The sequence below is a fragment of the Haliotis asinina genome, chromosome 1, assembly GCF_037392515.1.
Source record: "Haliotis asinina isolate JCU_RB_2024 chromosome 1, JCU_Hal_asi_v2, whole genome shotgun sequence".
Taxonomy (NCBI): Eukaryota; Metazoa; Mollusca; class Gastropoda; order Lepetellida; family Haliotidae; genus Haliotis; species Haliotis asinina.
The window spans coordinates 94,924,675-94,952,543 of NC_090280.1; the positions used below are offsets into that span (position 1 = coordinate 94,924,675).

The 27,869-nt window shown below is 41.7% G+C and overlaps 62 non-coding genes across 62 annotated transcripts; all 62 read left to right on the top strand.

Annotated features, from left to right (window-relative positions):
- The first annotated feature begins 333 nt into the window (after nt 1-333).
- On the top strand, nt 334-415 carry Trnal-uag (transfer RNA leucine (anticodon UAG)). Its single transcript has one exon. It is a non-coding gene; the product is annotated as a tRNA-Leu (tRNA).
- Nucleotides 416-1,211: 796 nt separating this feature from the next.
- On the top strand, nt 1,212-1,293 carry Trnal-uag (transfer RNA leucine (anticodon UAG)). Its single transcript has one exon. It is a non-coding gene; the product is annotated as a tRNA-Leu (tRNA).
- Nucleotides 1,294-1,650: 357 nt separating this feature from the next.
- Nucleotides 1,651-1,732, top strand: Trnal-uag (transfer RNA leucine (anticodon UAG)). The gene has a single exon. It is a non-coding gene; the product is annotated as a tRNA-Leu (tRNA).
- Nucleotides 1,733-2,089: 357 nt separating this feature from the next.
- Trnal-uag (transfer RNA leucine (anticodon UAG)) lies at nt 2,090-2,171 on the top strand. The gene has a single exon. It is a non-coding gene; the product is annotated as a tRNA-Leu (tRNA).
- Nucleotides 2,172-2,528: 357 nt separating this feature from the next.
- Nucleotides 2,529-2,610, top strand: Trnal-uag (transfer RNA leucine (anticodon UAG)). The gene has a single exon. It is a non-coding gene; the product is annotated as a tRNA-Leu (tRNA).
- Nucleotides 2,611-2,967: 357 nt separating this feature from the next.
- On the top strand, nt 2,968-3,049 carry Trnal-uag (transfer RNA leucine (anticodon UAG)). Its single transcript has one exon. It is a non-coding gene; the product is annotated as a tRNA-Leu (tRNA).
- Nucleotides 3,050-3,406: 357 nt separating this feature from the next.
- On the top strand, nt 3,407-3,488 carry Trnal-uag (transfer RNA leucine (anticodon UAG)). Its single transcript has one exon. It is a non-coding gene; the product is annotated as a tRNA-Leu (tRNA).
- Nucleotides 3,489-3,845: 357 nt separating this feature from the next.
- Nucleotides 3,846-3,927, top strand: Trnal-uag (transfer RNA leucine (anticodon UAG)). The gene has a single exon. It is a non-coding gene; the product is annotated as a tRNA-Leu (tRNA).
- Nucleotides 3,928-4,284: 357 nt separating this feature from the next.
- Trnal-uag (transfer RNA leucine (anticodon UAG)) lies at nt 4,285-4,366 on the top strand. Its single transcript has one exon. It is a non-coding gene; the product is annotated as a tRNA-Leu (tRNA).
- Nucleotides 4,367-4,723: 357 nt separating this feature from the next.
- Trnal-uag (transfer RNA leucine (anticodon UAG)) lies at nt 4,724-4,805 on the top strand. Its single transcript has one exon. It is a non-coding gene; the product is annotated as a tRNA-Leu (tRNA).
- A 357-nt stretch (nt 4,806-5,162) lies between these two features.
- Nucleotides 5,163-5,244, top strand: Trnal-uag (transfer RNA leucine (anticodon UAG)). The gene has a single exon. It is a non-coding gene; the product is annotated as a tRNA-Leu (tRNA).
- Nucleotides 5,245-5,601: 357 nt separating this feature from the next.
- Nucleotides 5,602-5,683, top strand: Trnal-uag (transfer RNA leucine (anticodon UAG)). The gene has a single exon. It is a non-coding gene; the product is annotated as a tRNA-Leu (tRNA).
- Nucleotides 5,684-6,040: 357 nt separating this feature from the next.
- Nucleotides 6,041-6,122, top strand: Trnal-uag (transfer RNA leucine (anticodon UAG)). The gene has a single exon. It is a non-coding gene; the product is annotated as a tRNA-Leu (tRNA).
- A 357-nt stretch (nt 6,123-6,479) lies between these two features.
- Trnal-uag (transfer RNA leucine (anticodon UAG)) lies at nt 6,480-6,561 on the top strand. Its single transcript has one exon. It is a non-coding gene; the product is annotated as a tRNA-Leu (tRNA).
- A 357-nt stretch (nt 6,562-6,918) lies between these two features.
- Nucleotides 6,919-7,000, top strand: Trnal-uag (transfer RNA leucine (anticodon UAG)). Its single transcript has one exon. It is a non-coding gene; the product is annotated as a tRNA-Leu (tRNA).
- A 357-nt stretch (nt 7,001-7,357) lies between these two features.
- On the top strand, nt 7,358-7,439 carry Trnal-uag (transfer RNA leucine (anticodon UAG)). Its single transcript has one exon. It is a non-coding gene; the product is annotated as a tRNA-Leu (tRNA).
- A 357-nt stretch (nt 7,440-7,796) lies between these two features.
- On the top strand, nt 7,797-7,878 carry Trnal-uag (transfer RNA leucine (anticodon UAG)). The gene has a single exon. It is a non-coding gene; the product is annotated as a tRNA-Leu (tRNA).
- A 357-nt stretch (nt 7,879-8,235) lies between these two features.
- Trnal-uag (transfer RNA leucine (anticodon UAG)) lies at nt 8,236-8,317 on the top strand. The gene has a single exon. It is a non-coding gene; the product is annotated as a tRNA-Leu (tRNA).
- A 357-nt stretch (nt 8,318-8,674) lies between these two features.
- Trnal-uag (transfer RNA leucine (anticodon UAG)) lies at nt 8,675-8,756 on the top strand. The gene has a single exon. It is a non-coding gene; the product is annotated as a tRNA-Leu (tRNA).
- Nucleotides 8,757-9,113: 357 nt separating this feature from the next.
- Nucleotides 9,114-9,195, top strand: Trnal-uag (transfer RNA leucine (anticodon UAG)). Its single transcript has one exon. It is a non-coding gene; the product is annotated as a tRNA-Leu (tRNA).
- A 357-nt stretch (nt 9,196-9,552) lies between these two features.
- Trnal-uag (transfer RNA leucine (anticodon UAG)) lies at nt 9,553-9,634 on the top strand. Its single transcript has one exon. It is a non-coding gene; the product is annotated as a tRNA-Leu (tRNA).
- A 357-nt stretch (nt 9,635-9,991) lies between these two features.
- On the top strand, nt 9,992-10,073 carry Trnal-uag (transfer RNA leucine (anticodon UAG)). Its single transcript has one exon. It is a non-coding gene; the product is annotated as a tRNA-Leu (tRNA).
- Nucleotides 10,074-10,430: 357 nt separating this feature from the next.
- On the top strand, nt 10,431-10,512 carry Trnal-uag (transfer RNA leucine (anticodon UAG)). The gene has a single exon. It is a non-coding gene; the product is annotated as a tRNA-Leu (tRNA).
- A 357-nt stretch (nt 10,513-10,869) lies between these two features.
- On the top strand, nt 10,870-10,951 carry Trnal-uag (transfer RNA leucine (anticodon UAG)). Its single transcript has one exon. It is a non-coding gene; the product is annotated as a tRNA-Leu (tRNA).
- A 357-nt stretch (nt 10,952-11,308) lies between these two features.
- Nucleotides 11,309-11,390, top strand: Trnal-uag (transfer RNA leucine (anticodon UAG)). The gene has a single exon. It is a non-coding gene; the product is annotated as a tRNA-Leu (tRNA).
- Nucleotides 11,391-11,747: 357 nt separating this feature from the next.
- Trnal-uag (transfer RNA leucine (anticodon UAG)) lies at nt 11,748-11,829 on the top strand. Its single transcript has one exon. It is a non-coding gene; the product is annotated as a tRNA-Leu (tRNA).
- Nucleotides 11,830-12,186: 357 nt separating this feature from the next.
- On the top strand, nt 12,187-12,268 carry Trnal-uag (transfer RNA leucine (anticodon UAG)). The gene has a single exon. It is a non-coding gene; the product is annotated as a tRNA-Leu (tRNA).
- A 357-nt stretch (nt 12,269-12,625) lies between these two features.
- Nucleotides 12,626-12,707, top strand: Trnal-uag (transfer RNA leucine (anticodon UAG)). The gene has a single exon. It is a non-coding gene; the product is annotated as a tRNA-Leu (tRNA).
- A 357-nt stretch (nt 12,708-13,064) lies between these two features.
- Nucleotides 13,065-13,146, top strand: Trnal-uag (transfer RNA leucine (anticodon UAG)). Its single transcript has one exon. It is a non-coding gene; the product is annotated as a tRNA-Leu (tRNA).
- Nucleotides 13,147-13,503: 357 nt separating this feature from the next.
- Trnal-uag (transfer RNA leucine (anticodon UAG)) lies at nt 13,504-13,585 on the top strand. Its single transcript has one exon. It is a non-coding gene; the product is annotated as a tRNA-Leu (tRNA).
- Nucleotides 13,586-13,942: 357 nt separating this feature from the next.
- Trnal-uag (transfer RNA leucine (anticodon UAG)) lies at nt 13,943-14,024 on the top strand. The gene has a single exon. It is a non-coding gene; the product is annotated as a tRNA-Leu (tRNA).
- A 357-nt stretch (nt 14,025-14,381) lies between these two features.
- Nucleotides 14,382-14,463, top strand: Trnal-uag (transfer RNA leucine (anticodon UAG)). The gene has a single exon. It is a non-coding gene; the product is annotated as a tRNA-Leu (tRNA).
- A 357-nt stretch (nt 14,464-14,820) lies between these two features.
- Trnal-uag (transfer RNA leucine (anticodon UAG)) lies at nt 14,821-14,902 on the top strand. Its single transcript has one exon. It is a non-coding gene; the product is annotated as a tRNA-Leu (tRNA).
- Nucleotides 14,903-15,259: 357 nt separating this feature from the next.
- Nucleotides 15,260-15,341, top strand: Trnal-uag (transfer RNA leucine (anticodon UAG)). Its single transcript has one exon. It is a non-coding gene; the product is annotated as a tRNA-Leu (tRNA).
- A 357-nt stretch (nt 15,342-15,698) lies between these two features.
- Trnal-uag (transfer RNA leucine (anticodon UAG)) lies at nt 15,699-15,780 on the top strand. The gene has a single exon. It is a non-coding gene; the product is annotated as a tRNA-Leu (tRNA).
- Nucleotides 15,781-16,137: 357 nt separating this feature from the next.
- On the top strand, nt 16,138-16,219 carry Trnal-uag (transfer RNA leucine (anticodon UAG)). The gene has a single exon. It is a non-coding gene; the product is annotated as a tRNA-Leu (tRNA).
- Nucleotides 16,220-16,576: 357 nt separating this feature from the next.
- Trnal-uag (transfer RNA leucine (anticodon UAG)) lies at nt 16,577-16,658 on the top strand. The gene has a single exon. It is a non-coding gene; the product is annotated as a tRNA-Leu (tRNA).
- Nucleotides 16,659-17,015: 357 nt separating this feature from the next.
- Trnal-uag (transfer RNA leucine (anticodon UAG)) lies at nt 17,016-17,097 on the top strand. The gene has a single exon. It is a non-coding gene; the product is annotated as a tRNA-Leu (tRNA).
- A 357-nt stretch (nt 17,098-17,454) lies between these two features.
- Trnal-uag (transfer RNA leucine (anticodon UAG)) lies at nt 17,455-17,536 on the top strand. The gene has a single exon. It is a non-coding gene; the product is annotated as a tRNA-Leu (tRNA).
- A 357-nt stretch (nt 17,537-17,893) lies between these two features.
- On the top strand, nt 17,894-17,975 carry Trnal-uag (transfer RNA leucine (anticodon UAG)). Its single transcript has one exon. It is a non-coding gene; the product is annotated as a tRNA-Leu (tRNA).
- A 357-nt stretch (nt 17,976-18,332) lies between these two features.
- Trnal-uag (transfer RNA leucine (anticodon UAG)) lies at nt 18,333-18,414 on the top strand. The gene has a single exon. It is a non-coding gene; the product is annotated as a tRNA-Leu (tRNA).
- A 357-nt stretch (nt 18,415-18,771) lies between these two features.
- Nucleotides 18,772-18,853, top strand: Trnal-uag (transfer RNA leucine (anticodon UAG)). The gene has a single exon. It is a non-coding gene; the product is annotated as a tRNA-Leu (tRNA).
- A 357-nt stretch (nt 18,854-19,210) lies between these two features.
- On the top strand, nt 19,211-19,292 carry Trnal-uag (transfer RNA leucine (anticodon UAG)). Its single transcript has one exon. It is a non-coding gene; the product is annotated as a tRNA-Leu (tRNA).
- A 357-nt stretch (nt 19,293-19,649) lies between these two features.
- On the top strand, nt 19,650-19,731 carry Trnal-uag (transfer RNA leucine (anticodon UAG)). Its single transcript has one exon. It is a non-coding gene; the product is annotated as a tRNA-Leu (tRNA).
- Nucleotides 19,732-20,088: 357 nt separating this feature from the next.
- Nucleotides 20,089-20,170, top strand: Trnal-uag (transfer RNA leucine (anticodon UAG)). Its single transcript has one exon. It is a non-coding gene; the product is annotated as a tRNA-Leu (tRNA).
- Nucleotides 20,171-20,527: 357 nt separating this feature from the next.
- On the top strand, nt 20,528-20,609 carry Trnal-uag (transfer RNA leucine (anticodon UAG)). Its single transcript has one exon. It is a non-coding gene; the product is annotated as a tRNA-Leu (tRNA).
- Nucleotides 20,610-20,966: 357 nt separating this feature from the next.
- Nucleotides 20,967-21,048, top strand: Trnal-uag (transfer RNA leucine (anticodon UAG)). Its single transcript has one exon. It is a non-coding gene; the product is annotated as a tRNA-Leu (tRNA).
- A 357-nt stretch (nt 21,049-21,405) lies between these two features.
- Trnal-uag (transfer RNA leucine (anticodon UAG)) lies at nt 21,406-21,487 on the top strand. The gene has a single exon. It is a non-coding gene; the product is annotated as a tRNA-Leu (tRNA).
- A 357-nt stretch (nt 21,488-21,844) lies between these two features.
- Trnal-uag (transfer RNA leucine (anticodon UAG)) lies at nt 21,845-21,926 on the top strand. Its single transcript has one exon. It is a non-coding gene; the product is annotated as a tRNA-Leu (tRNA).
- A 357-nt stretch (nt 21,927-22,283) lies between these two features.
- On the top strand, nt 22,284-22,365 carry Trnal-uag (transfer RNA leucine (anticodon UAG)). The gene has a single exon. It is a non-coding gene; the product is annotated as a tRNA-Leu (tRNA).
- Nucleotides 22,366-22,722: 357 nt separating this feature from the next.
- Nucleotides 22,723-22,804, top strand: Trnal-uag (transfer RNA leucine (anticodon UAG)). Its single transcript has one exon. It is a non-coding gene; the product is annotated as a tRNA-Leu (tRNA).
- A 357-nt stretch (nt 22,805-23,161) lies between these two features.
- On the top strand, nt 23,162-23,243 carry Trnal-uag (transfer RNA leucine (anticodon UAG)). The gene has a single exon. It is a non-coding gene; the product is annotated as a tRNA-Leu (tRNA).
- Nucleotides 23,244-23,600: 357 nt separating this feature from the next.
- On the top strand, nt 23,601-23,682 carry Trnal-uag (transfer RNA leucine (anticodon UAG)). Its single transcript has one exon. It is a non-coding gene; the product is annotated as a tRNA-Leu (tRNA).
- Nucleotides 23,683-24,039: 357 nt separating this feature from the next.
- Trnal-uag (transfer RNA leucine (anticodon UAG)) lies at nt 24,040-24,121 on the top strand. Its single transcript has one exon. It is a non-coding gene; the product is annotated as a tRNA-Leu (tRNA).
- Nucleotides 24,122-24,478: 357 nt separating this feature from the next.
- Trnal-uag (transfer RNA leucine (anticodon UAG)) lies at nt 24,479-24,560 on the top strand. The gene has a single exon. It is a non-coding gene; the product is annotated as a tRNA-Leu (tRNA).
- A 357-nt stretch (nt 24,561-24,917) lies between these two features.
- Nucleotides 24,918-24,999, top strand: Trnal-uag (transfer RNA leucine (anticodon UAG)). Its single transcript has one exon. It is a non-coding gene; the product is annotated as a tRNA-Leu (tRNA).
- A 357-nt stretch (nt 25,000-25,356) lies between these two features.
- Nucleotides 25,357-25,438, top strand: Trnal-uag (transfer RNA leucine (anticodon UAG)). Its single transcript has one exon. It is a non-coding gene; the product is annotated as a tRNA-Leu (tRNA).
- A 357-nt stretch (nt 25,439-25,795) lies between these two features.
- Trnal-uag (transfer RNA leucine (anticodon UAG)) lies at nt 25,796-25,877 on the top strand. Its single transcript has one exon. It is a non-coding gene; the product is annotated as a tRNA-Leu (tRNA).
- Nucleotides 25,878-26,234: 357 nt separating this feature from the next.
- Trnal-uag (transfer RNA leucine (anticodon UAG)) lies at nt 26,235-26,316 on the top strand. The gene has a single exon. It is a non-coding gene; the product is annotated as a tRNA-Leu (tRNA).
- Nucleotides 26,317-26,673: 357 nt separating this feature from the next.
- Nucleotides 26,674-26,755, top strand: Trnal-uag (transfer RNA leucine (anticodon UAG)). Its single transcript has one exon. It is a non-coding gene; the product is annotated as a tRNA-Leu (tRNA).
- A 357-nt stretch (nt 26,756-27,112) lies between these two features.
- On the top strand, nt 27,113-27,194 carry Trnal-uag (transfer RNA leucine (anticodon UAG)). Its single transcript has one exon. It is a non-coding gene; the product is annotated as a tRNA-Leu (tRNA).
- A 357-nt stretch (nt 27,195-27,551) lies between these two features.
- Trnal-uag (transfer RNA leucine (anticodon UAG)) lies at nt 27,552-27,633 on the top strand. The gene has a single exon. It is a non-coding gene; the product is annotated as a tRNA-Leu (tRNA).
- Nucleotides 27,634-27,869: the final 236 nt, after the last annotated feature.

A 27,869-nucleotide genomic window follows, 5' to 3' on the forward strand; every position in this document is an offset into this window, starting at 1 on the left:
ACTTTGGAAAACAACATGTCTATGATGTGTGTGCGTATGAAACTCACTTTTGTGATAAAGGGAAGCAGGTACTTCAAGTTTGAAGGAGGACTCATGCTTCTTTCCAAAGATAGGAATCCTCTTCTCAGTATGGTTTGTGCAGTCGTTTCCACTAATGAGAAAGTGTGAACAAGACACTCCAACCAAAGGGCTACATCCACCTAAATAGTTGTACATGAACTGAATGGAAGTCTCATGTGGTATGGAAGAAGAAACCACATACAGTCTTAAAGACGTCATTTTAGGAGTAGTGTGATTATTAGGACACTTGTTTCATAACAGTTTTTGTGTATGGGTAGCGTGGCCGAGTGGTCTAAGGCGCTGGTTTTAGGCACCAGTCTCTTCGGAGGCGTGGGTTCGAATCCCACCGCTGCCATATCATTTTCTTTTGTACTTAAATACTTTGGAAAACAACATGTCTATGATGTGTGTGCGTATGAAACTCACTTTTGTGATAAAGGGAAGCAGGTACTTCAAGTTTGAAGGAGGACTCATGCTTCTTTCCAAAGATAGGAATCCTCTTCTCAGTATGGTATGTGCAGTCGTTTCCACTAATGAGAAAGTGTGAACAAGACACTCCAACCAAAGGGCTACATCCACCTAAATAGTTGTACATGAACTGAATGGAAGTCTCATGTGGTATGGAAGAAGAAACCACATACAGTCTTAAAGACGTCATTTTAGGAGTAGTGTGATTATTAGGACACTTGTTTCATAACAGTTTTTGTGTATGGGTAGCGGGGCCGAGTGGTCTAAGGCGCTGGTTTTAGGCACCAGTCTCTTCGGAGGCGTGGGTTCGAATCCCACCGCTGCCATATCATTTTCTTTTGTACTTAAATACTTTGGAAAACAACATGTCTATGATGTATGTGCATATGAAACTCACTTTTGTGATAAAGGGAAGCAGGTACTTGAAGTTTGAAGCAGGACTCATGCTTCTTTCCAAAGATAGTAATCCTCTTCTCAGTATGGTATGTGCAGTCGTTTCCACTAATGAGAAAGTGTGAACAAGACACTCCAACCAAAGGGCTACATCCACCTAAATAGTTGTACATGAACTGAATGGAAGTCTCATGTGGTATGGAAGAAGAAACCACATACAGTCTTAAAGACGTCATTTTAGGAGTAGTGTGATTATTAGGACACTTGTTTCATAACAGTTTTTGTGTATGGGTAGCGTGGCCGAGTGGTCTAAGGCGCTGGTTTTAGGCACCAGTCTCTTCGGAGGCGTGGGTTCGAATCCCACCGCTGCCATATCATTTTCTTTTGTACTTAAATACTTTGGAAAACAACATGTCTATGATGTGTGTGCGTATGAAACTCACTTTTGTGATAAAGGGAAGCAGGTACTTCAAGTTTGAAGGAGGACTCATGCTTCTTTCCAAAGATAGGAATCCTCTTCTCAGTATGGTATGTGCAGTCGTTTCCACTAATGAGAAAGTGTGAACAAGACACTCCAACCAAAGGGCTACATCCACCTAAATAGTTGTACATGAACTGAATGGAAGTCTCATGTGGTATGGAAGAAGAAACCACATACAGTCTTAAAGACGTCATTTTAGGAGTAGTGTGATTATTAGGACACTTGTTTCATAACAGTTTTTGTGTATGGGTAGCGTGGCCGAGTGGTCTAAGGCGCTGGTTTTAGGCACCAGTCTCTTCGGAGGCGTGGGTTCGAATCCCACCGCTGCCATATCATTTTCTTTTGTACTTAAATACTTTGGAAAACAACATGTCTATGATGTATGTGCATATGAAACTCACTTTTGTGATAAAGGGAAGCAGGTACTTGAAGTTTGAAGCAGGACTCATGCTTCTTTCCAAAGATAGTAATCCTCTTCTCAGTATGGTATGTGCAGTCGTTTCCACTAATGAGAAAGTGTGAACAAGACACTCCAACCAAAGGGCTACATCCACCTAAATAGTTGTACATGAACTGAATGGAAGTCTCATGTGGTATGGAAGAAGAAACCACATACAGTCTTAAAGACGTCATTTTAGGAGTAGTGTGATTATTAGGACACTTGTTTCATAACAGTTTTTGTGTATGGGTAGCGTGGCCGAGTGGTCTAAGGCGCTGGTTTTAGGCACCAGTCTCTTCGGAGGCGTGGGTTCGAATCCCACCGCTGCCATATCATTTTCTTTTGTACTTAAATACTTTGGAAAACAACATGTCTATGATGTATGTGCATATGAAACTCACTTTTGTGATAAAGGGAAGCAGGTACTTGAAGTTTGAAGCAGGACTCATGCTTCTTTCCAAAGATAGTAATCCTCTTCTCAGTATGGTATGTGCAGTCGTTTCCACTAATGAGAAAGTGTGAACAAGACACTCCAACCAAAGGGCTACATCCACCTAAATAGTTGTACATGAACTGAATGGAAGTCTCATGTGGTATGGAAGAAGAAACCACATACAGTCTTAAAGACGTCATTTTAGGAGTAGTGTGATTATTAGGACACTTGTTTCATAACAGTTTTTGTGTATGGGTAGCGTGGCCGAGTGGTCTAAGGCGCTGGTTTTAGGCACCAGTCTCTTCGGAGGCGTGGGTTCGAATCCCACCGCTGCCATATCACTTTCTTTTGTACTTAAATACTTTGGAAAACAACATGTCTATGATGTATGTGCATATGAAACTCACTTTTGTGATAAAGGGAAGCAGGTACTTCAAGTTTGAAGCAGGACTCATGCTGCTTTCCAAAGATAGGAATCCTCTTCTCAGTATGGTATGTGCAGTCGTTTCCACTAATAAGAAAGTGTGAACAAGACACTCCAACCAAAGGGCTACATCCACCTAAATAGTTGTACATGAACTGAATGGAAGTCTCATGTGGTATGGAAGAAGAAACCACATACAGTCTTAAAGACGTCATTTTAGGAGTAGTGTGATTATTAGGACACTTGTTTCATAACAGTTTTTGTGTATGGGTAGCGTGGCCGAGTGGTCTAAGGCGCTGGTTTTAGGCACCAGTCTCTTCGGAGGCGTGGGTTCGAATCCCACCGCTGCCAAATCATTTTCTTTTGTACTTAAATACTTTGGAAAACAACATGTCTATGATGTGTGTGCGTATGAAACTCACTTTTGTGATAAAGGGAAGCAGGTACTTCAAGTTTGAAGGAGGACTCATGCTTCTTTCCAAAGATAGGAATCCTCTTCTCAGTATGGTATGTGCAGTCGTTTCCACTAATGAGAAAGTGTGAACAAGACACTCCAACCAAAGGGCTACATCCACCTAAATAGTTGTACATGAACTGAATGGAAGTCTCATGTGGTATGGAAGAAGAAACCACATACAGTCTTAAAGACGTCATTTTAGGAGTAGTGTGATTATTAGGACACTTGTTTCATAACAGCCTTTGTGTATGGGTAGCGTGGCCGAGTGGTCTAAGGCGCTGGTTTTAGGCACCAGTCTCTTCGGAGGCGTGGGTTCGAATCCCACCGCTGCCAAATCATTTTCTTTTGTACTTAAATACTTTGGAAAACAACATGTCTATGATGTGTGTGCGTATGAAACTCACTTTTGTGATAAAGGGAAGCAGGTACTTCAAGTTTGAAGGAGGACTCATGCTTCTTTCCAAAGATAGGAATCCTCTTCTCAGTATGGTATGTGCAGTCGTTTCCACTAATGAGAAAGTGTGAACAAGACACTCCAACCAAAGGGCTACATCCACCTAAATAGTTGTACATGAACTGAATGGAAGTCTCATGTGGTATGGAAGAAGAAACCACATACAGTCTTAAAGACGTCATTTTAGGAGTAGTGTGATTATTAGGACACTTGTTTCATAACAGTTTTTGTGTATGGGTAGCGTGGCCGAGTGGTCTAAGGCGCTGGTTTTAGGCACCAGTCTCTTCGGAGGCGTGGGTTCGAATCCCACCGCTGCCATATCATTTTCTTTTGTACTTAAATACTTTGGAAAACAACATGTCTATGATGTATGTGCATATGAAACTCACTTTTGTGATAAAGGGAAGCAGGTACTTCAAGTTTGAAGCAGGACTCATGCTTCTTTCCAAAGATAGTAATCCTCTTCTCAGTATGGTATGTGCAGTCGTTTCCACTAATAAGAAAGTGTGAACAAGACACTCCAACCAAAGGGCTACATCCACCTAAATAGTTGTACATGAACTGAATGGAAGTCTCATGTGGTATGGAAGAAGAAACCACATACAGTCTTAAAGACGTCATTTTAGGAGTAGTGTGATTATTAGGACACTTGTTTCATAACAGTTTTTGTGTATGGGTAGCGTGGCCGAGTGGTCTAAGGCGCTGGTTTTAGGCACCAGTCTCTTCGGAGGCGTGGGTTCGAATCCCACCGCTGCCATATCACTTTCTTTTGTACTTAAATACTTTGGAAAACAACATGTCTATGATGTATGTGCATATGAAACTCACTTTTGTGATAAAGGGAAGCAGGTACTTCAAGTTTGAAGGAGGACTCATGCTGCTTTCCAAAGATAGGAATCCTCTTCTCAGTATGGTATGTGCAGTCGTTTCCACTAATAAGAAAGTGTGAACAAGACACTCCAACCAAAGGGCTACATCCACCTAAATAGTTGTACATGAACTGAATGGAAGTCTCATGTGGTATGGAAGAAGAAACCACATACAGTCTTAAAGACGTCATTTTAGGAGTAGTGTGATTATTAGGACACTTGTTTCATAACAGTTTTTGTGTATGGGTAGCGTGGCCGAGTGGTCTAAGGCGCTGGTTTTAGGCACCAGTCTCTTCGGAGGCGTGGGTTCGAATCCCACCGCTGCCAAATCATTTTCTTTTGTACTTAAATACTTTGGAAAACAACATGTCTATGATGTGTGTGCGTATGAAACTCACTTTTGTGATAAAGGGAAGCAGGTACTTCAAGTTTGAAGGAGGACTCATGCTTCTTTCCAAAGATAGGAATCCTCTTCTCAGTATGGTATGTGCAGTCGTTTCCACTAATGAGAAAGTGTGAACAAGACACTCCAACCAAAGGGCTACATCCACCTAAATAGTTGTACATGAACTGAATGGAAGTCTCATGTGGTATGGAAGAAGAAACCACATACAGTCTTAAAGACGTCATTTTAGGAGTAGTGTGATTATTAGGACACTTGTTTCATAACAGTTTTTGTGTATGGGTAGCGTGGCCGAGTGGTCTAAGGCGCTGGTTTTAGGCACCAGTCTCTTCGGAGGCGTGGGTTCGAATCCCACCGCTGCCATATCATTTTCTTTTGTACTTAAATACTTTGGAAAACAACATGTCTATGATGTATGTGCATATGAAACTCACTTTTGTGATAAAGGGAAGCAGGTACTTGAAGTTTGAAGCAGGACTCATGCTTCTTTCCAAAGATAGTAATCCTCTTCTCAGTATGGTATGTGCAGTCGTTTCCACTAATGAGAAAGTGTGAACAAGACACTCCAACCAAAGGGCTACATCCACCTAAATAGTTGTACATGAACTGAATGGAAGTCTCATGTGGTATGGAAGAAGAAACCACATACAGTCTTAAAGACGTCATTTTAGGAGTAGTGTGATTATTAGGACACTTGTTTCATAACAGTTTTTGTGTATGGGTAGCGTGGCCGAGTGGTCTAAGGCGCTGGTTTTAGGCACCAGTCTCTTCGGAGGCGTGGGTTCGAATCCCACCGCTGCCATATCATTTTCTTTTGTACTTAAATACTTTGGAAAACAACATGTCTATGATGTGTGTGCGTATGAAACTCACTTTTGTGATAAAGGGAAGCAGGTACTTGAAGTTTGAAGCAGGACTCATGCTTCTTTCCAAAGATAGTAATCCTCTTCTCAGTATGGTATGTGCAGTCGTTTCCACTAATGAGAAAGTGTGAACAAGACACTCCAACCAAAGGGCTACATCCACCTAAATAGTTGTACATGAACTGAATGGAAGTCTCATGTGGTATGGAAGAAGAAACCACATACAGTCTTAAAGACGTCATTTTAGGAGTAGTGTGATTATTAGGACACTTGTTTCATAACAGTTTTTGTGTATGGGTAGCGTGGCCGAGTGGTCTAAGGCGCTGGTTTTAGGCACCAGTCTCTTCGGAGGCGTGGGTTCGAATCCCACCGCTGCCATATCATTTTCTTTTGTACTTAAATACTTTGGAAAACAACATGTCTATGATGTGTGTGCGTATGAAACTCACTTTTGTGATAAAGGGAAGCAGGTACTTCAAGTTTGAAGGAGGACTCATGCTTCTTTCCAAAGATAGGAATCCTCTTCTCAGTATGGTATGTGCAGTCGTTTCCACTAATGAGAAAGTGTGAACAAGACACTCCAACCAAAGGGCTACATCCACCTAAATAGTTGTACATGAACTGAATGGAAGTCTCATGTGGTATGGAAGAAGAAACCACATACAGTCTTAAAGACGTCATTTTAGGAGTAGTGTGATTATTAGGACACTTGTTTCATAACAGTTTTTGTGTATGGGTAGCGTGGCCGAGTGGTCTAAGGCGCTGGTTTTAGGCACCAGTCTCTTCGGAGGCGTGGGTTCGAATCCCACCGCTGCCAAATCATTTTCTTTTGTACTTAAATACTTTGGAAAACAACATGTCTATGATGTATGTGCATATGAAACTCACTTTTGTGATAAAGGGAAGCAGGTACTTGAAGTTTGAAGCAGGACTCATGCTTCTTTCCAAAGATAGTAATCCTCTTCTCAGTATGGTATGTGCAGTCGTTTCCACTAATGAGAAAGTGTGAACAAGACACTCCAACCAAAGGGCTACATCCACCTAAATAGTTGTACATGAACTGAATGGAAGTCTCATGTGGTATGGAAGAAGAAACCACATACAGTCTTAAAGACGTCATTTTAGGAGTAGTGTGATTATTAGGACACTTGTTTCATAACAGTTTTTGTGTATGGGTAGCGTGGCCGAGTGGTCTAAGGCGCTGGTTTTAGGCACCAGTCTCTTCGGAGGCGTGGGTTCGAATCCCACCGCTGCCATATCACTTTCTTTTGTACTTAAATACTTTGGAAAACAACATGTCTATGATGTATGTGCATATGAAACTCACTTTTGTGATAAAGGGAAGCAGGTACTTCAAGTTTGAAGCAGGACTCATGCTGCTTTCCAAAGATAGGAATCCTCTTCTCAGTATGGTATGTGCAGTCGTTTCCACTAATAAGAAAGTGTGAACAAGACACTCCAACCAAAGGGCTACATCCACCTAAATAGTTGTACATGAACTGAATGGAAGTCTCATGTGGTATGGAAGAAGAAACCACATACAGTCTTAAAGACGTCATTTTAGGAGTAGTGTGATTATTAGGACACTTGTTTCATAACAGTTTTTGTGTATGGGTAGCGTGGCCGAGTGGTCTAAGGCGCTGGTTTTAGGCACCAGTCTCTTCGGAGGCGTGGGTTCGAATCCCACCGCTGCCAAATCATTTTCTTTTGTACTTAAATACTTTGGAAAACAACATGTCTATGATGTGTGTGCGTATGAAACTCACTTTTGTGATAAAGGGAAGCAGGTACTTCAAGTTTGAAGGAGGACTCATGCTTCTTTCCAAAGATAGGAATCCTCTTCTCAGTATGGTATGTGCAGTCGTTTCCACTAATGAGAAAGTGTGAACAAGACACTCCAACCAAAGGGCTACATCCACCTAAATAGTTGTACATGAACTGAATGGAAGTCTCATGTGGTATGGAAGAAGAAACCACATACAGTCTTAAAGACGTCATTTTAGGAGTAGTGTGATTATTAGGACACTTGTTTCATAACAGCCTTTGTGTATGGGTAGCGTGGCCGAGTGGTCTAAGGCGCTGGTTTTAGGCACCAGTCTCTTCGGAGGCGTGGGTTCGAATCCCACCGCTGCCAAATCATTTTCTTTTGTACTTAAATACTTTGGAAAACAACATGTCTATGATGTGTGTGCGTATGAAACTCACTTTTGTGATAAAGGGAAGCAGGTACTTCAAGTTTGAAGGAGGACTCATGCTTCTTTCCAAAGATAGGAATCCTCTTCTCAGTATGGTATGTGCAGTCGTTTCCACTAATGAGAAAGTGTGAACAAAACACTCCAACCAAAGGGCTACATCCACCTAAATAGTTGTACATGAACTGAATGGAAGTCTCATGTGGTATGGAAGAAGAAACCACATACAGTCTTAAAGACGTCATTTTAGGAGTAGTGTGATTATTAGGACACTTGTTTCATAACAGTTTTTGTGTATGGGTAGCGTGGCCGAGTGGTCTAAGGCGCTGGTTTTAGGCACCAGTCTCTTCGGAGGCGTGGGTTCGAATCCCACCGCTGCCATATCATTTTCTTTTGTACTTAAATACTTTGGAAAACAACATGTCTATGATGTATGTGCATATGAAACTCACTTTTGTGATAAAGGGAAGCAGGTACTTGAAGTTTGAAGCAGGACTCATGCTTCTTTCCAAAGATAGTAATCCTCTTCTCAGTATGGTATGTGCAGTCGTTTCCACTAATGAGAAAGTGTGAACAAGACACTCCAACCAAAGGGCTACATCCACCTAAATAGTTGTACATGAACTGAATGGAAGTTTCATGTGGTATGGAAGAAGAAACCACATACAGTCTTAAAGACGTCATTTTAGGAGTAGTGTGATTATTAGGACACTTGTTTCATAACAGTTTTTGTGTATGGGTAGCGTGGCCAAGTGGTCTAAGGCGCTGGTTTTAGGCACCAGTCTCTTCGGAGGCGTGGGTTCGAATCCCACCGCTGCCATATCACTTTCTTTTGTACTTAAATACTTTGGAAAACAACATGTCTATGATGTATGTGCATATGAAACTCACTTTTGTGATAAAGGGAAGCAGGTACTTCAAGTTTGAAGCAGGACTCATGCTTCTTTCCAAAGATAGGAATCCTCTTCTCAGTATGGTATGTGCAGTCGTTTCCACTAATAAGAAAGTGTGAACAAGACACTCCAACCAAAGGGCTACATCCACCTAAATAGTTGTACATGAACTGAATGGAAGTCTCATGTGGTATGGAAGAAGAAACCACATACAGTCTTAAAGACGTCATTTTAGGAGTAGTGTGATTATTAGGACACTTGTTTCATAACAGTTTTTGTGTATGGGTAGCGTGGCCGAGTGGTCTAAGGCGCTGGTTTTAGGCACCAGTCTCTTCGGAGGCGTGGGTTCGAATCCCACCGCTGCCAAATCATTTTCTTTTGTACTTAAATACTTTGGAAAACAACATGTCTATGATGTGTGTGCGTATGAAACTCACTTTTGTGATAAAGGGAAGCAGGTACTTCAAGTTTGAAGGAGGACTCATGCTTCTTTCCAAAGATAGGAATCCTCTTCTCAGTATGGTATGTGCAGTCGTTTCCACTAATGAGAAAGTGTGAACAAGACACTCCAACCAAAGGGCTACATCCACCTAAATAGTTGTACATGAACTGAATGGAAGTCTCATGTGGTATGGAAGAAGAAACCACATACAGTCTTAAAGACGTCATTTTAGGAGTAGTGTGATTATTAGGACACTTGTTTCATAACAGTTTTTGTGTATGGGTAGCGTGGCCGAGTGGTCTAAGGCGCTGGTTTTAGGCACCAGTCTCTTCGGAGGCGTGGGTTCGAATCCCACCGCTGCCATATCACTTTCTTTTGTACTTAAATACTTTGGAAAACAACATGTCTATGATGTGTGTGCGTATGAAACTCACTTTTGTGATAAAGGGAAGCAGGTACTTCAAGTTTGAAGGACGACTCATGCTTCTTTCCAAAGATAGGAATCCTCTTCTCAGTATGGTATGTGCAGTCGTTTCCACTAATGAGAAAGTGTGAACAAGACACTCCAACCAAAGGGCTACATCCACCTAAATAGTTGTACATGAACTGAATGGAAGTCTCATGTGGTATGGAAGAAGAAACCACATACAGTCTTAAAGACGTCATTTTAGGAGTAGTGTGACTATTAGGAGACTTGTTTCATAACAGTTTTTGTGTATGGGTAGCGTGGCCGAGTGGTCTAAGGCGCTGGTTTTAGGCACCAGTCTCTTCGGAGGCGTGGGTTCGAATCCCACCGCTGCCATATCACTTTCTTTTGTACTTAAATACTTTGGAAAACAACATGTCTATGATGTATGTGCATATGAAACTCACTTTTGTGATAAAGGGAAGCAGGTACTTCAAGTTTGAAGCAGGACTCATGCTGCTTTCCAAAGATAGGAATCCTCTTCTCAGTATGGTATGTGCAGTCGTTTCCACTAATAAGAAAGTGTGAACAAGACACTCCAACCAAAGGGCTACATCCACCTAAATAGTTGTACATGAACTGAATGGAAGTCTCATGTGGTATGGAAGAAGAAACCACATACAGTCTTAAAGACGTCATTTTAGGAGTAGTGTGATTATTAGGACACTTGTTTCATAACAGTTTTTGTGTATGGGTAGCGTGGCCGAGTGGTCTAAGGCGCTGGTTTTAGGCACCAGTCTCTTCGGAGGCGTGGGTTCGAATCCCACCGCTGCCAAATCATTTTCTTTTGTACTTAAATACTTTGGAAAACAACATGTCTATGATGTGTGTGCGTATGAAACTCACTTTTGTGATAAAGGGAAGCAGGTACTTCAAGTTTGAAGGAGGACTCATGCTTCTTTCCAAAGATAGGAATCCTCTTCTCAGTATGGTATGTGCAGTCGTTTCCACTAATGAGAAAGTGTGAACAAGACACTCCAACCAAAGGGCTACATCCACCTAAATAGTTGTACATGAACTGAATGGAAGTCTCATGTGGTATGGAAGAAGAAACCACATACAGTCTTAAAGACGTCATTTTAGGAGTAGTGTGATTATTAGGACACTTGTTTCATAACAGCCTTTGTGTATGGGTAGCGTGGCCGAGTGGTCTAAGGCGCTGGTTTTAGGCACCAGTCTCTTCGGAGGCGTGGGTTCGAATCCCACCGCTGCCAAATCATTTTCTTTTGTACTTAAATACTTTGGAAAACAACATGTCTATGATGTGTGTGCGTATGAAACTCACTTTTGTGATAAAGGGAAGCAGGTACTTCAAGTTTGAAGGAGGACTCATGCTTCTTTCCAAAGATAGGAATCCTCTTCTCAGTATGGTATGTGCAGTCGTTTCCACTAATGAGAAAGTGTGAACAAAACACTCCAACCAAAGGGCTACATCCACCTAAATAGTTGTACATGAACTGAATGGAAGTCTCATGTGGTATGGAAGAAGAAACCACATACAGTCTTAAAGACGTCATTTTAGGAGTAGTGTGATTATTAGGACACTTGTTTCATAACAGTTTTTGTGTATGGGTAGCGTGGCCGAGTGGTCTAAGGCGCTGGTTTTAGGCACCAGTCTCTTCGGAGGCGTGGGTTCGAATCCCACCGCTGCCATATCATTTTCTTTTGTACTTAAATACTTTGGAAAACAACATGTCTATGATGTATGTGCATATGAAACTCACTTTTGTGATAAAGGGAAGCAGGTACTTGAAGTTTGAAGCAGGACTCATGCTTCTTTCCAAAGATAGTAATCCTCTTCTCAGTATGGTATGTGCAGTCGTTTCCACTAATGAGAAAGTGTGAACAAGACACTCCAACCAAAGGGCTACATCCACCTAAATAGTTGTACATGAACTGAATGGAAGTTTCATGTGGTATGGAAGAAGAAACCACATACAGTCTTAAAGACGTCATTTTAGGAGTAGTGTGATTATTAGGACACTTGTTTCATAACAGTTTTTGTGTATGGGTAGCGTGGCCGAGTGGTCTAAGGCGCTGGTTTTAGGCACCAGTCTCTTCGGAGGCGTGGGTTCGAATCCCACCGCTGCCATATCACTTTCTTTTGTACTTAAATACTTTGGAAAACAACATGTCTATGATGTATGTGCATATGAAACTCACTTTTGTGATAAAGGGAAGCAGGTACTTCAAGTTTGAAGCAGGACTCATGCTGCTTTCCAAAGATAGGAATCCTCTTCTCAGTATGGTATGTGCAGTCGTTTCCACTAATAAGAAAGTGTGAACAAGACACTCCAACCAAAGGGCTACATCCACCTAAATAGTTGTACATGAACTGAATGGAAGTCTCATGTGGTATGGAAGAAGAAACCACATACAGTCTTAAAGACGTCATTTTAGGAGTAGTGTGATTATTAGGACACTTGTTTCATAACAGTTTTTGTGTATGGGTAGCGTGGCCGAGTGGTCTAAGGCGCTGGTTTTAGGCACCAGTCTCTTCGGAGGCGTGGGTTCGAATCCCACCGCTGCCAAATCATTTTCTTTTGTACTTAAATACTTTGGAAAACAACATGTCTATGATGTGTGTGCGTATGAAACTCACTTTTGTGATAAAGGGAAGCAGGTACTTCAAGTTTGAAGGAGGACTCATGCTTCTTTCCAAAGATAGGAATCCTCTTCTCAGTATGGTATGTGCAGTCGTTTCCACTAATGAGAAAGTGTGAACAAGACACTCCAACCAAAGGGCTACATCCACCTAAATAGTTGTACATGAACTGAATGGAAGTCTCATGTGGTATGGAAGAAGAAACCACATACAGTCTTAAAGACGTCATTTTAGGAGTAGTGTGATTATTAGGACACTTGTTTCATAACAGTTTTTGTGTATGGGTAGCGTGGCCGAGTGGTCTAAGGCGCTGGTTTTAGGCACCAGTCTCTTCGGAGGCGTGGGTTCGAATCCCACCGCTGCCATATCATTTTCTTTTGTACTTAAATACTTTGGAAAACAACATGTCTATGATGTATGTGCATATGAAACTCACTTTTGTGATAAAGGGAAGCAGGTACATGAAGTTTGAAGCAGGACTCATGCTTCTTTCCAAAGATAGTAATCCTCTTCTCAGTATGGTATGTGCAGTCGTTTCCACTAATGAGAAAGTGTGAACAAGACACTCCAACCAAAGGGCTACATCCACCTAAATAGTTGTACATGAACTGAATGGAAGTCTCATGTGGTATGGAAGAAGAAACCACATACAGTCTTAAAGACGTCATTTTAGGAGTAGTGTGATTATTAGGACACTTGTTTCATAACAGTTTTTGTGTATGGGTAGCGTGGCCGAGTGGTCTAAGGCGCTGGTTTTAGGCACCAGTCTCTTCGGAGGCGTGGGTTCGAATCCCACCGCTGCCATATCACTTTCTTTTGTACTTAAATACTTTGGAAAACAACATGTCTATGATGTGTGTGCGTATGAAACTCACTTTTGTGATAAAGGGAAGCAGGTACTTCAAGTTTGAAGGACGACTCATTCTTCTTTCCAAAGATAGGAATCCTCTTCTCAGTATGGTATGTGCAGTCGTTTCCACTAATGAGAAAGTGTGAACAAGACACTCCAACCAAAGGGCTACATCCACCTAAATAGTTGTACATGAACTGAATGGAAGTCTCATGTGGTATGGAAGAAGAAACCACATACAGTCTTAAAGACGTCATTTTAGGAGTAGTGTGATTATTAGGACACTTGTTTCATAACAGTTTTTGTGTATGGGTAGCGTGGCCGAGTGGTCTAAGGCGCTGGTTTTAGGCACCAGTCTCTTCGGAGGCGTGGGTTCGAATCCCACCGCTGCCATATCACTTTCTTTTGTACTTAAATACTTTGGAAAACAACATGTCTATGATGTATGTGCATATGAAACTCACTTTTGTGATAAAGGGAAGCAGGTACTTCAAGTTTGAAGCAGGACTCATGCTGCTTTCCAAAGATAGGAATCCTCTTCTCAGTATGGTATGTGCAGTCGTTTCCACTAATGAGAAAGTGTGAACAAGACACTCCAACCAAAGGGCTACATCCACCTAAATAGTTGTACATGAACTGAATGGAAGTCTCATGTGGTATGGAAGAAGAAACCACATACAGTCTTAAAGACGTCATTTTAGGAGTAGTGTGATTATTAGGACACTTGTTTCATAACAGTTTTTGTGTATGGGTAGCGTGGCCGAGTGGTCTAAGGCGCTGGTTTTAGGCACCAGTCTCTTCGGAGGCGTGGGTTCGAATCCCACCGCTGCCAAATCATTTTCTTTTGTACTTAAATACTTTGGAAAACAACATGTCTATGATGTGTGTGCGTATGAAACTCACTTTTGTGATAAAGGGAAGCAGGTACTCCAAGTTTGAAGGAGGACTCATGCTTCTTTCCAAAGATAGGAATCCTCTTCTCAGTATGGTATGTGCAGTCGTTTCCACTAATGAGAAAGTGTGAACAAGACACTCCAACCAAAGGGCTACATCCACCTAAATAGTTGTACATGAACTGAATGGAAGTCTCATGTGGTATGGAAGAAGAAACCACATACAGTCTTAAAGACGTCATTTTAGGAGTAGTGTGATTATTAGGACACTTGTTTCATAACAGTTTTTGTGTATGGGTAGCGTGGCCGAGTGGTCTAAGGCGCTGGTTTTAGGCACCAGTCTCTTCGGAGGCGTGGGTTCGAATCCCACCGCTGCCATATCACTTTCTTTTGTACTTAAATACTTTGGAAAACAACATGTCTATGATGTATGTGCATATGAAACTCACTTTTGTGATAAAGGGAAGCAGGTACTTCAAGTTTGAAGCAGGACTCATGCTGCTTTCCAAAGATAGGAATCCTCTTCTCAGTATGGTATGTGCAGTCGTTTCCACTAATAAGAAAGTGTGAACAAGACACTCCAACCAAAGGGCTACATCCACCTAAATAGTTGTACATGAACTGAATGGAAGTCTCATGTGGTATGGAAGAAGAAACCACATACAGTCTTAAAGACGTCATTTTAGGAGTAGTGTGATTATTAGGACACTTGTTTCATAACAGTTTTTGTGTATGGGTAGCGTGGCCGAGTGGTCTAAGGCGCTGGTTTTAGGCACCAGTCTCTTCGGAGGCGTGGGTTCGAATCCCACCGCTGCCATATCATTTTCTTTTGTACTTAAATACTTTGGAAAACAACATGTCTATGATGTATGTGCATATGAAACTCACTTTTGTGATAAAGGGAAGCAGGTACTTCAAGTTTGAAGCAGGACTCATGCTGCTTTCCAAAGATAGGAATCCTCTTCTCAGTATGGTATGTGCAGTCGTTTCCACTAATAAGAAAGTGTGAACAAGACACTCCAACCAAAGGGCTACATCCACCTAAATAGTTGTACATGAACTGAATGGAAGTGTCATGTGGTATGGAAGAAGAAACCACATACAGTCTTAAAGACGTCATTTTAGGAGTAGTGTGATTATTAGGACACTTGTTTCATAACAGTTTTTGTGTATGGGTAGCGTGGCCGAGTGGTCTAAGGCGCTGGTTTTAGGCACCAGTCTCTTCGGAGGCGTGGGTTCGAATCCCACCGCTGCCATATCATTTTCTTTTGTACTTAAATACTTTGGAAAACAACATGTCTATGATGTATGTGCATATGAAACTCACTTTTGTGATAAAGGGAAGCAGGTACATGAAGTTTGAAGCAGGACTCATGCTTCTTTCCAAAGATAGTAATCCTCTTCTCAGTATGGTATGTGCAGTCGTTTCCACTAATGAGAAAGTGTGAACAAGACACTCCAACCAAAGGGCTACATCCACCTAAATAGTTGTACATGAACTGAATGGAAGTCTCATGTGGTATGGAAGAAGAAACCACATACACTCTTAAAGACGTCATTTTAGGAGTAGTGTGATTATTAGGACACTTGTTTCATAACAGTTTTTGTGTATGGGTAGCGTGGCCGAGTGGTCTAAGGCGCTGGTTTTAGGCACCAGTCTCTTCGGAGGCGTGGGTTCGAATCCCACCGCTGCCATATCACTTTCTTTTGTACTTAAATACTTTGGAAAACAACATGTCTATGATGTGTGTGCGTATGAAACTCACTTTTGTGATAAAGGGAAGCAGGTACTTCAAGTTTGAAGGAGGACTCATGCTTCTTTCCAAAGATAGGAATCCTCTTCTCAGTATGGTATGTGCAGTCGTTTCCACTAATGAGAAAGTGTGAACAAGACACTCCAACCAAAGGGCTACATCCACCTAAATAGTTGTACATGAACTGAATGGAAGTCTCATGTGGTATGGAAGAAGAAACCACATACAGTCTTAAAGACGTCATTTTAGGAGTAGTGTGATTATTAGGACACTTGTTTCATAACAGTTTTTGTGTATGGGTAGCGTGGCCGAGTGGTCTAAGGCGCTGGTTTTAGGCACCAGTCTCTTCGGAGGCGTGGGTTCGAATCCCACCGCTGCCAAATCATTTTCTTTTGTACTTAAATACTTTGGAAAACAACATGTCTATGATGTGTGTGCGTATGAAACTCACTTTTGTGATAAAGGGAAGCAGGTACTCCAAGTTTGAAGGAGGACTCATGCTTCTTTCCAAAGATAGGAATCCTCTTCTCAGTATGGTATGTGCAGTCGTTTCCACTAATGAGAAAGTGTGAACAAGACACTCCAACCAAAGGGCTACATCCACCTAAATAGTTGTACATGAACTGAATGGAAGTCTCATGTGGTATGGAAGAAGAAACCACATACAGTCTTAAAGACGTCATTTTAGGAGTAGTGTGATTATTAGGACACTTGTTTCATAACAGCTTTTGTGTATGGGTAGCGTGGCCGAGTGGTCTAAGGCGCTGGTTTTAGGCACCAGTCTCTTCGGAGGCGTGGGTTCGAATCCCACCGCTGCCATATCATTTTCTTTTGTACTTAAATACTTTGGAAAACAACATGTCTATGATGTATGTGCATATGAAACTCACTTTTGTGATAAAGGGAAGCAGGTACATGAAGTTTGAAGCAGGACTCATGCTTCTTTCCAAAGATAGTAATCCTCTTCTCAGTATGGTATGTGCAGTCGTTTCCACTAATGAGAAAGTGTGAACAAGACACTCCAACCAAAGGGCTACATCCACCTAAATAGTTGTACATGAACTGAATGGAAGTCTCATGTGGTATGGAAGAAGAAACCACATACAGTCTTAAAGACGTCATTTTAGGAGTAGTGTGATTATTAGGACACTTGTTTCATAACAGTTTTTGTGTATGGGTAGCGTGGCCGAGTGGTCTAAGGCGCTGGTTTTAGGCACCAGTCTCTTCGGAGGCGTGGGTTCGAATCCCACCGCTGCCATATCACTTTCTTTTGTACTTAAATACTTTGGAAAACAACATGTCTATGATGTGTGTGCGTATGAAACTCACTTTTGTGATAAAGGGAAGCAGGTACTTCAAGTTTGAAGGAGGACTCATGCTTCTTTCCAAAGATAGGAATCCTCTTCTCAGTATGGTATGTGCAGTCGTTTCCACTAATGAGAAAGTGTGAACAAGACACTCCAACCAAAGGGCTACATCCACCTAAATAGTTGTACATGAACTGAATGGAAGTCTCATGTGGTATGGAAGAAGAAACCACATACAGTCTTAAAGACGTCATTTTAGGAGTAGTGTGATTATTAGGACACTTGTTTCATAACAGTTTTTGTGTATGGGTAGCGTGGCCGAGTGGTCTAAGGCGCTGGTTTTAGGCACCAGTCTCTTCGGAGGCGTGGGTTCGAATCCCACCGCTGCCATATCATTTTCTTTTGTACTTAAATACTTTGGAAAACAACATGTCTATGATGTGTGTGCGTATGAAACTCACTTTTGTGATAAAGGGAAGCAGGTACTTCAAGTTTGAAGGAGGACTCATGCTTCTTTCCAAAGATAGGAATCCTCTTCTCAGTATGGTATGTGCAGTCGTTTCCACTAATGAGAAAGTGTGAACAAGACACTCCAACCAAAGGGCTACATCCACCTAAATAGTTGTACATGAACTGAATGGAAGTCTCATGTGGTATGGAAGAAGAAACCACATACAGTCTTAAAGACGTCATTTTAGGAGTAGTGTGATTATTAGGACACTTGTTTCATAACAGTTTTTGTGTATGGGTAGCGTGGCCGAGTGGTCTAAGGCGCTGGTTTTAGGCACCAGTCTCTTCGGAGGCGTGGGTTCGAATCCCACCGCTGCCATATCACTTTCTTTTGTACTTAAATACTTTGGAAAACAACATGTCTATGATGTATGTGCATATGAAACTCACTTTTGTGATAAAGGGAAGCAGGTACTTCAAGTTTGAAGCAGGACTCATGCTTCTTTCCAAAGATAGGAATCCTCTTCTCAGTATGGTATGTGCAGTCGTTTCCACTAATGAGAAAGTGTGAACAAGACACTCCAACCAAAGGGCTACATCCACCTAAATAGTTGTACATGAACTGAATGGAAGTCTCATGTGGTATGGAAGAAGAAACCACATACAGTCTTAAAGACGTCATTTTAGGAGTAGTGTGATTATTAGGACACTTGTTTCATAACAGTTTTTGTGTATGGGTAGCGTGGCCGAGTGGTCTAAGGCGCTGGTTTTAGGCACCAGTCTCTTCGGAGGCGTGGGTTCGAATCCCACCGCTGCCATATCGTTTTCTTTTGTACTTAAATACTTTGGAAAACAACATGTCTATGATGTGTGTGCGTATGAAACTCACTTTTGTGATAAAGGGAAGCAGGTACTTCAAGTTTGAAGCAGGACTCATGCTTCTTTCCAAAGATAGGAATCCTCTTCTCAGTATGGTATGTGCAGTCGTTTCCACTAATGAGAAAGTGTGAACAAGACACTCCAACCAAAGGGCTACATCCACCTAAATAGTTGTACATGAACTGAATGGAAGTCTCATGTGGTATGGAAGAAGAAACCACATACAGTCTTAAAGACGTCATTTTAGGAGTAGTGTGATTATTAGGACACTTGTTTCATAACAGTTTTTGTGTATGGGTAGCGTGGCCGAGTGGTCTAAGGCGCTGGTTTTAGGCACCAGTCTCTTCGGAGGCGTGGGTTCGAATCCCACCGCTGCCATATCATTTTCTTTTGTACTTAAATACTTTGGAAAACAACATGTCTATGATGTATGTGGATATGAAACTCACTTTTGTGATAAAGGGAAGCAGGTACTTCAAGTTTGAAGCAGGACTCATGCTTCTTTCCAAAGATAGTAATCCTCTTCTCAGTATGGTATGTGCAGTCGTTTCCACTAATGAGAAAGTGTGAACAAGACACTCCAACCAAAGGGCTACATCCACCTAAATAGTTGTACATGAACTGAATGGAAGTCTCATGTGGTATGGAAGAAGAAACCACATACAGTCTTAAAGACGTCATTTTAGGAGTAGTGTGATTATTAGGACACTTGTTTCATAACAGTTTTTGTGTATGGGTAGCGTGGCCGAGTGGTCTAAGGCGCTGGTTTTAGGCACCAGTCTCTTCGGAGGCGTGGGTTCGAATCCCACCGCTGCCATATCGTTTTCTTTTGTACTTAAATACTTTGGAAAACAACATGTCTATGATGTGTGTGCGTATGAAACTCACTTTTGTGATAAAGGGAAGCAGGTACTTCAAGTTTGAAGCAGGACTCATGCTTCTTTCCAAAGATAGGAATCCTCTTCTCAGTATGGTATGTGCAGTCGTTTCCACTAATGAGAAAGTGTGAACAAGACACTCCAACCAAAGGGCTACATCCACCTAAATAGTTGTACATGAACTGAATGGAAGTCTCATGTGGTATGGAAGAAGAAACCACATACAGTCTTAAAGACGTCATTTTAGGAGTAGTGTGATTATTAGGACACTTGTTTCATAACAGTTTTTGTGTATGGGTAGCGTGGCCGAGTGGTCTAAGGCGCTGGTTTTAGGCACCAGTCTCTTCGGAGGCGTGGGTTCGAATCCCACCGCTGCCATATCATTTTCTTTTGTACTTAAATACTTTGGAAAACAACATGTCTATGATGTATGTGGATATGAAACTCACTTTTGTGATAAAGGGAAGCAGGTACTTCAAGTTTGAAGGAGGACTCATGCTTCTTTCCAAAGATAGGAATCCTCTTCTCAGTATGGTATGTGCAGTCGTTTCCACTAATGAGAAAGTGTGAACAAGACACTCCAACCAAAGGGCTACATCCACCTAAATAGTTGTACATGAACTGAATGGAAGTCTCATGTGGTATGGAAGAAGAAACCACATACAGTCTTAAAGACGTCATTTTAGGAGTAGTGTGATTATTAGGACACTTGTTTCATAACAGTTTTTGTGTATGGGTAGCGTGGCCGAGTGGTCTAAGGCGCTGGTTTTAGGCACCAGTCTCTTCGGAGGCGTGGGTTCGAATCCCACCGCTGCCATATCACTTTCTTTTGTACTTAAATACTTTGGAAAACAACATGTCTATGATGTATGTGCATATGAAACTCACTTTTGTGATAAAGGGAAGCAGGTACTTCAAGTTTGAAGCAGGACTCATGCTTCTTTCCAAAGATAGTAATCCTGTTCTCAGTATGGTATGTGCAGTCGTTTCCACTAATGAGAAAGTGTGAACAAGACACTCCAACCAAAGGGCTACATCCACCTAAATAGTTGTACATGAACTGAATGGAAGTCTCATGTGGTATGGAAGAAGAAACCACATACAGTCTTAAAGACGTCATTTTAGGAGTAGTGTGATTATTAGGACACTTGTTTCATAACAGTTTTTGTGTATGGGTAGCGTGGCCGAGTGGTCTAAGGCGCTGGTTTTAGGCACCAGTCTCTTCGGAGGCGTGGGTTCGAATCCCACCGCTGCCATATCGTTTTCTTTTGTACTTAAATACTTTGGAAAACAACATGTCTATGATGTGTGTGCGTATGAAACTCACTTTTGTGATAAAGGGAAGCAGGTACTTCAAGTTTGAAGCAGGACTCATGCTTCTTTCCAAAGATAGGAATCCTCTTCTCAGTATGGTATGTGCAGTCGTTTCCACTAATGAGAAAGTGTGAACAAGACACTCCAACCAAAGGGCTACATCCACCTAAATAGTTGTACATGAACTGAATGGAAGTCTCATGTGGTATGGAAGAAGAAACCACATACAGTCTTAAAGACGTCATTTTAGGAGTAGTGTGATTATTAGGACACTTGTTTCATAACAGTTTTTGTGTATGGGTAGCGTGGCCGAGTGGTCTAAGGCGCTGGTTTTAGGCACCAGTCTCTTCGGAGGCGTGGGTTCGAATCCCACCGCTGCCATATCATTTTCTTTTGTACTTAAATACTTTGGAAAACAACATGTCTATGATGTATGTGGATATGAAACTCACTTTTGTGATAAAGGGAAGCAGGTACTTCAAGTTTGAAGCAGGACTCATGCTTCTTTCCAAAGATAGTAATCCTCTTCTCAGTATGGTATGTGCAGTCGTTTCCACTAATGAGAAAGTGTGAACAAGACACTCCAACCAAAGGGCTACATCCACCTAAATAGTTGTACATGAACTGAATGGAAGTCTCATGTGGTATGGAAGAAGAAACCACATACAGTCTTAAAGACGTCATTTTAGGAGTAGTGTGATTATTAGGACACTTGTTTCATAACAGTTTTTGTGTATGGGTAGCGTGGCCGAGTGGTCTAAGGCGCTGGTTTTAGGCACCAGTCTCTTCGGAGGCGTGGGTTCGAATCCCACCGCTGCCATATCGTTTTCTTTTGTACTTAAATACTTTGGAAAACAACATGTCTATGATGTGTGTGCGTATGAAACTCACTTTTGTGATAAAGGGAAGCAGGTACTTCAAGTTTGAAGCAGGACTCATGCTTCTTTCCAAAGATAGGAATCCTCTTCTCAGTATGGTATGTGCAGTCGTTTCCACTAATGAGAAAGTGTGAACAAGACACTCCAACCAAAGGGCTACATCCACCTAAATAGTTGTACATGAACTGAATGGAAGTCTCATGTGGTATGGAAGAAGAAACCACATACAGTCTTAAAGACGTCATTTTAGGAGTAGTGTGATTATTAGGACACTTGTTTCATAACAGTTTTTGTGTATGGGTAGCGTGGCCGAGTGGTCTAAGGCGCTGGTTTTAGGCACCAGTCTCTTCGGAGGCGTGGGTTCGAATCCCACCGCTGCCATATCATTTTCTTTTGTACTTAAATACTTTGGAAAACAACATGTCTATGATGTATGTGGATATGAAACTCACTTTTGTGATAAAGGGAAGCAGGTACTTCAAGTTTGAAGCAGGACTCATGCTTCTTTCCAAAGATAGTAATCCTCTTCTCAGTATGGTATGTGCAGTCGTTTCCACTAATGAGAAAGTGTGAACAAGACACTCCAACCAAAGGGCTACATCCACCTAAATAGTTGTACATGAACTGAATGGAAGTCTCATGTGGTATGGAAGAAGAAACCACATACAGTCTTAAAGACGTCATTTTAGGAGTAGTGTGATTATTAGGACACTTGTTTCATAACAGTTTTTGTGTATGGGTAGCGTGGCCGAGTGGTCTAAGGCGCTGGTTTTAGGCACCAGTCTCTTCGGAGGCGTGGGTTCGAATCCCACCGCTGCCATATCATTTTCTTTTGTACTTAAATACTTTGGAAAACAACATGTCTATGATCTGTGTGCGTATGAAACTCACTTTTGTGATAAAGGGAAGCAGGTACTTCAAGTTTGAAGCAGGACTCATGCTTCTTTCCAAAGATAGGAATCCTCTTCTCAGTATGGTATGTGCAGTCGTTTCCACTAATGAGAAAGTGTGAACAAGACACTCCAACCAAAGGGCTACATCCACCTAAATAGTTGTACATGAACTGAATGGAAGTCTCATGTGGTATGGAAGAAGAAACCACATACACTCTTAAAGACGTCATTTTAGGAGTAGTGTGATTATTAGGACACTTGTTTCATAACAGTTTTTGTGTATGGGTAGCGTGGCCGAGTGGTCTAAGGCGCTGGTTTTAGGCACCAGTCTCTTCGGAGGCGTGGGTTCGAATCCCACCGCTGCCATATCATTTTCTTTTGTACTTAAATACTTTGGAAAACAACATGTCTATGATGTATGTGCATATGAAACTCACTTTTGTGATAAAGGGAAGCAGGTACTTCAAGTTTGAAGCAGGACTCATGCTTCTTTCCAAAGATAGGAATCCTCTTCTCAGTATGGTATGTGCAGTCGTTTCCACTAATGAGAAAGTGTGAACAAGACACTCCAACCAAAGGGCTACATCCACCTAAATAGTTGTACATGAACTGAATGGAAGTCTCATGTGGTATGGAAGAAGAAACCACATACACTCTTAAAGACGTCATTTTAGGAGTAGTGTGATTATTAGGACACTTGTTTCATAACAGTTTTTGTGTATGGGTAGCGTGGCCGAGTGGTCTAAGGCGCTGGTTTTAGGCACCAGTCTCTTCGGAGGCGTGGGTTCGAATCCCACCGCTGCCATATCGTTTTCTTTTGTACTTAAATACTTTGGAAAACAACATGTCTATGATGTATGTGCATATGAAACTCACTTTTGTGATAAAGGGAAGCAGGTACTTCAAGTTTGAAGCAGGACTCATGCTTCTTTCCAAAGATAGTAATCCTCTTCTCAGTATGGTATGTGCAGTCGTTTCCACTAATGAGAAAGTGTGAACAAGACACTCCAACCAAAGGGCTACATCCACCTAAATAGTTGTACATGAACTGAATGGAAGTCTCATGTGGTATGGAAGAAGAAACCACATACACTCTTAAAGACGTCATTTTAGGAGTAGTGTGATTACTAGGACACTTGTTTCATAACAGCCTTTGTGTATGGGTAGCGTGGCCGAGTGGTCTAAGGCGCTGGTTTTAGGCACCAGTCTCTTCGGAGGCGTGGGTTCGAATCCCACCGCTGCCATATCATTTTCTTTTGTACTTAAATACTTTGGAAAACAACATGTCTATGATGTGTGTGCGTATGAAACTCACTTTTGTGATAAAGGGAAGCAGGTACTTCAAGTTTGAAGCAGGACTCATGCTTCTTTCCAAAGATAGGAATCCTCTTCTCATTATGGTATGTGCAGTCGTTTCCACTAATGAGAAAGTGTGAACAAGACACTCCAACCAAAGGGCTACATCCACCTAAATAGTTGTACATGAACTGAATGGAAGTCTAATGTGGTATGGAAGAAGAAACCACATACACTCTTAAAGACGTCATTTTAGGAGTAGTGTGATTATTAGGACACTTGTTTCATAACAGCCTTTGTGTATGGGTAGCGTGGCCGAGTGGTCTAAGGCGCTGGTTTTAGGCACCAGTCTCTTCGGAGGCGTGGGTTCGAATCCCACCGCTGCCATATCGTTTTCTTTTGTACTTAAATACTTTGGAAAACAACATGTCTATGATGTATGTGGATATGAAACTCACTTTTGTGATAAAGGGAAGCAGGTACTTCAAGTTTGAAGCAGGACTCATGCTTCTTTCCAAAGATAGGAATCCTCTTCTCAGTATGGTATGTGCAGTCGTTTCCACTAATGAGAAAGTGTGAACAAGACACTCCAACCAAAGGGCTACATCCACCTAAATAGTTGTACATGAACTGAATGGAAGTCTCATGTGGTATGGAAGAAGAAACCACATACAGTCTTAAAGACGTCATTTTAGGAGTAGTGTGATTATTAGGACACTTGTTTCATAACAGTTTTTGTGTATGGGTAGCGTGGCCGAGTGGTCTAAGGCGCTGGTTTTAGGCACCAGTCTCTTCGGAGGCGTGGGTTCGAATCCCACCGCTGCCATATCATTTTCTTTTGTACTTAAATACTTTGGAAAACAACATGTCTATGATGTATGTGGATATGAAACTCACTTTTGTGATAAAGGGAAGCAGGTACTTCAAGTTTGAAGCAGGACTCATGCTTCTTTCCAAAGATAGTAATCCTCTTCTCAGTATGGTATGTGCAGTCGTTTCCACTAATGAGAAAGTGTGAACAAGACACTCCAACCAAAGGGCTACATCCACCTAAATAGTTGTACATGAACTGAATGGAAGTCTCATGTGGTATGGAAGAAGAAACCACATACAGTCTTAAAGACGTCATTTTAGGAGTAGTGTGATTATTAGGACACTTGTTTCATAACAGTTTTTGTGTATGGGTAGCGTGGCCGAGTGGTCTAAGGCGCTGGTTTTAGGCACCAGTCTCTTCGGAGGCGTGGGTTCGAATCCCACCGCTGCCATATCATTTTCTTTTGTACTTAAATACTTTGGAAAACAACATGTCTATGATCTGTGTGCGTATGAAACTCACTTTTGTGATAAAGGGAAGCAGGTACTACAAGTTTGAAGGAGGACTCATGCTTCTTTCCAAAGATAGGAATCCTCTTCTCAGTATGGTATGTGCAGTCGTTTCCACTAATGAGAAAGTGTGAACAAGACACTCCAACCAAAGGGCTACATCCACCTAAATAGTTGTACATGAACTGAATGGAAGTCTCATGTGGTATGGAAGAAGAAACCACATACACTCTTAAAGACGTCATTTTAGGAGTAGTGTGATTATTAGGACACTTGTTTCATAACAGTTTTTGTGTATGGGTAGCGTGGCCGAGTGGTCTAAGGCGCTGGTTTTAGGCACCAGTCTCTTCGGAGGCGTGGGTTCGAATCCCACCGCTGCCATATCGTTTTCTTTTGTACTTAAATACTTTGGAAAACAACATGTCTATGATGTATGTGCATATGAAACTCACTTTTGTGATAAAGGGAAGCAGGTACTTCAAGTTTGAAGCAGGACTCATGCTTCTTTCCAAAGATAGTAATCCTCTTCTCAGTATGGTATGTGCAGTCGTTTCCACTAATGAGAAAGTGTGAACAAGACACTCCATCCAAAGGGCTACATCCACCTAAATAGTTGTACATGAACTGAATGGAAGTCTCATGTGGTATGGAAGAAGAAACCACATACACTCTTAAAGACGTCATTTTAGGAGTAGTGTGATTACTAGGACACTTGTTTCATAACAGCCTTTGTGTATGGGTAGCGTGGCCGAGTGGTCTAAGGCGCTGGTTTTAGGCACCAGTCTCTTCGGAGGCGTGGGTTCGAATCCCACCGCTGCCATATCATTTTCTTTTGTACTTAAATACTTTGGAAAACAACATGTCTATGATGTGTGTGCGTATGAAACTCACTTTTGTGATAAAGGGAAGCAGGTACTTCAAGTTTGAAGCAGGACTCATGCTTCTTTCCAAAGATAGGAATCCTCTTCTCATTATGGTATGTGCAGTCGTTTCCACTAATGAGAAAGTGTGAACAAGACACTCCAACCAAAGGGCTACATCCACCTAAATAGTTGTACATGAACTGAATGGAAGTCTAATGTGGTATGGAAGAAGAAACCACATACACTCTTAAAGACGTCATTTTAGGAGTAGTGTGATTATTAGGACACTTGTTTCATAACAGCCTTTGTGTATGGGTAGCGTGGCCGAGTGGTCTAAGGCGCTGGTTTTAGGCACCAGTCTCTTCGGAGGCGTGGGTTCGAATCCCACCGCTGCCATATCGTTTTCTTTTGTACTTAAATACTTTGGAAAACAACATGTCTATGATGTATGTGGATATGAAACTCACTTTTGTGATAAAGGGAAGCAGGTACTTCAAGTTTGAAGCAGGACTCATGCTTCTTTCCAAAGATAGGAATCCTCTTCTCAGTATGGTATGTGCAGTCGTTTCCACTAATGAGAAAGTGTGAACAAGACACTCCAACCAAAGGGCTACATCCACCTAAATAGTTGTACATGAACTGAATGGAAGTCTCATGTGGTATGGAAGAAGAAACCACATACAGTCTTAAAGACGTCATTTTAGGAGTAGTGTGATTATTAGGACACTTGTTTCATAACAGTTTTTGTGTATGGGTAGCGTGGCCGAGTGGTCTAAGGCGCTGGTTTTAGGCACCAGTCTCTTCGGAGGCGTGGGTTCGAATCCCACCGCTGCCATATCATTTTCTTTTGTACTTAAATACTTTGGAAAACAACATGTCTATGATGTATGTGGATATGAAACTCACTTTTGTGATAAAGGGAAGCAGGTACTTCAAGTTTGAAGCAGGACTCATGCTTCTTTCCAAAGATAGTAATCCTCTTCTCAGTATGGTATGTGCAGTCGTTTCCACTAATGAGAAAGTGTGAACAAGACACTCCAACCAAAGGGCTACATCCACCTAAATAGTTGTACATGAACTGAATGGAAGTCTCATGTGGTATGGAAGAAGAAACCACATACAGTCTTAAAGACGTCATTTTAGGAGTAGTGTGATTATTAGGACACTTGTTTCATAACAGTTTTTGTGTATGGGTAGCGTGGCCGAGTGGTCTAAGGCGCTGGTTTTAGGCACCAGTCTCTTCGGAGGCGTGGGTTCGAATCCCACCGCTGCCATATCATTTTCTTTTGTACTTAAATACTTTGGAAAACAACATGTCTATGATCTGTGTGCGTATGAAACTCACTTTTGTGATAAAGGGAAGCAGGTACTACAAGTTTGAAGGAGGACTCATGCTTCTTTCCAAAGATAGGAATCCTCTTCTCAGTATGGTATGTGCAGTCGTTTCCACTAATGAGAAAGTGTGAACAAGACACTCCAACCAAAGGGCTACATCCACCTAAATAGTTGTACATGAACTGAATGGAAGTCTCATGTGGTATGGAAGAAGAAACCACATACACTCTTAAAGACGTCATTTTAGGAGTAGTGTGATTATTAGGACACTTGTTTCATAACAGTTTTTGTGTATGGGTAGCGTGGCCGAGTGGTCTAAGGCGCTGGTTTTAGGCACCAGTCTCTTCGGAGGCGTGGGTTCGAATCCCACCGCTGCCATATCATTTTCTTTTGTACTTAAATACTTTGGAAAACAACATGTCTATGATGTATGTGCATATGAAACTCACTTTTGTGATAAAGGGAAGCAGGTACTTCAAGTTTGAAGCAGGACTCATGCTTCTTTCCAAAGATAGGAATCCTCTTCTCAGTATGGTATGTGCAGTCGTTTCCACTAATGAGAAAGTGTGAACAAGACACTCCAACCAAAGGGCTACATCCACCTAAATAGTTGT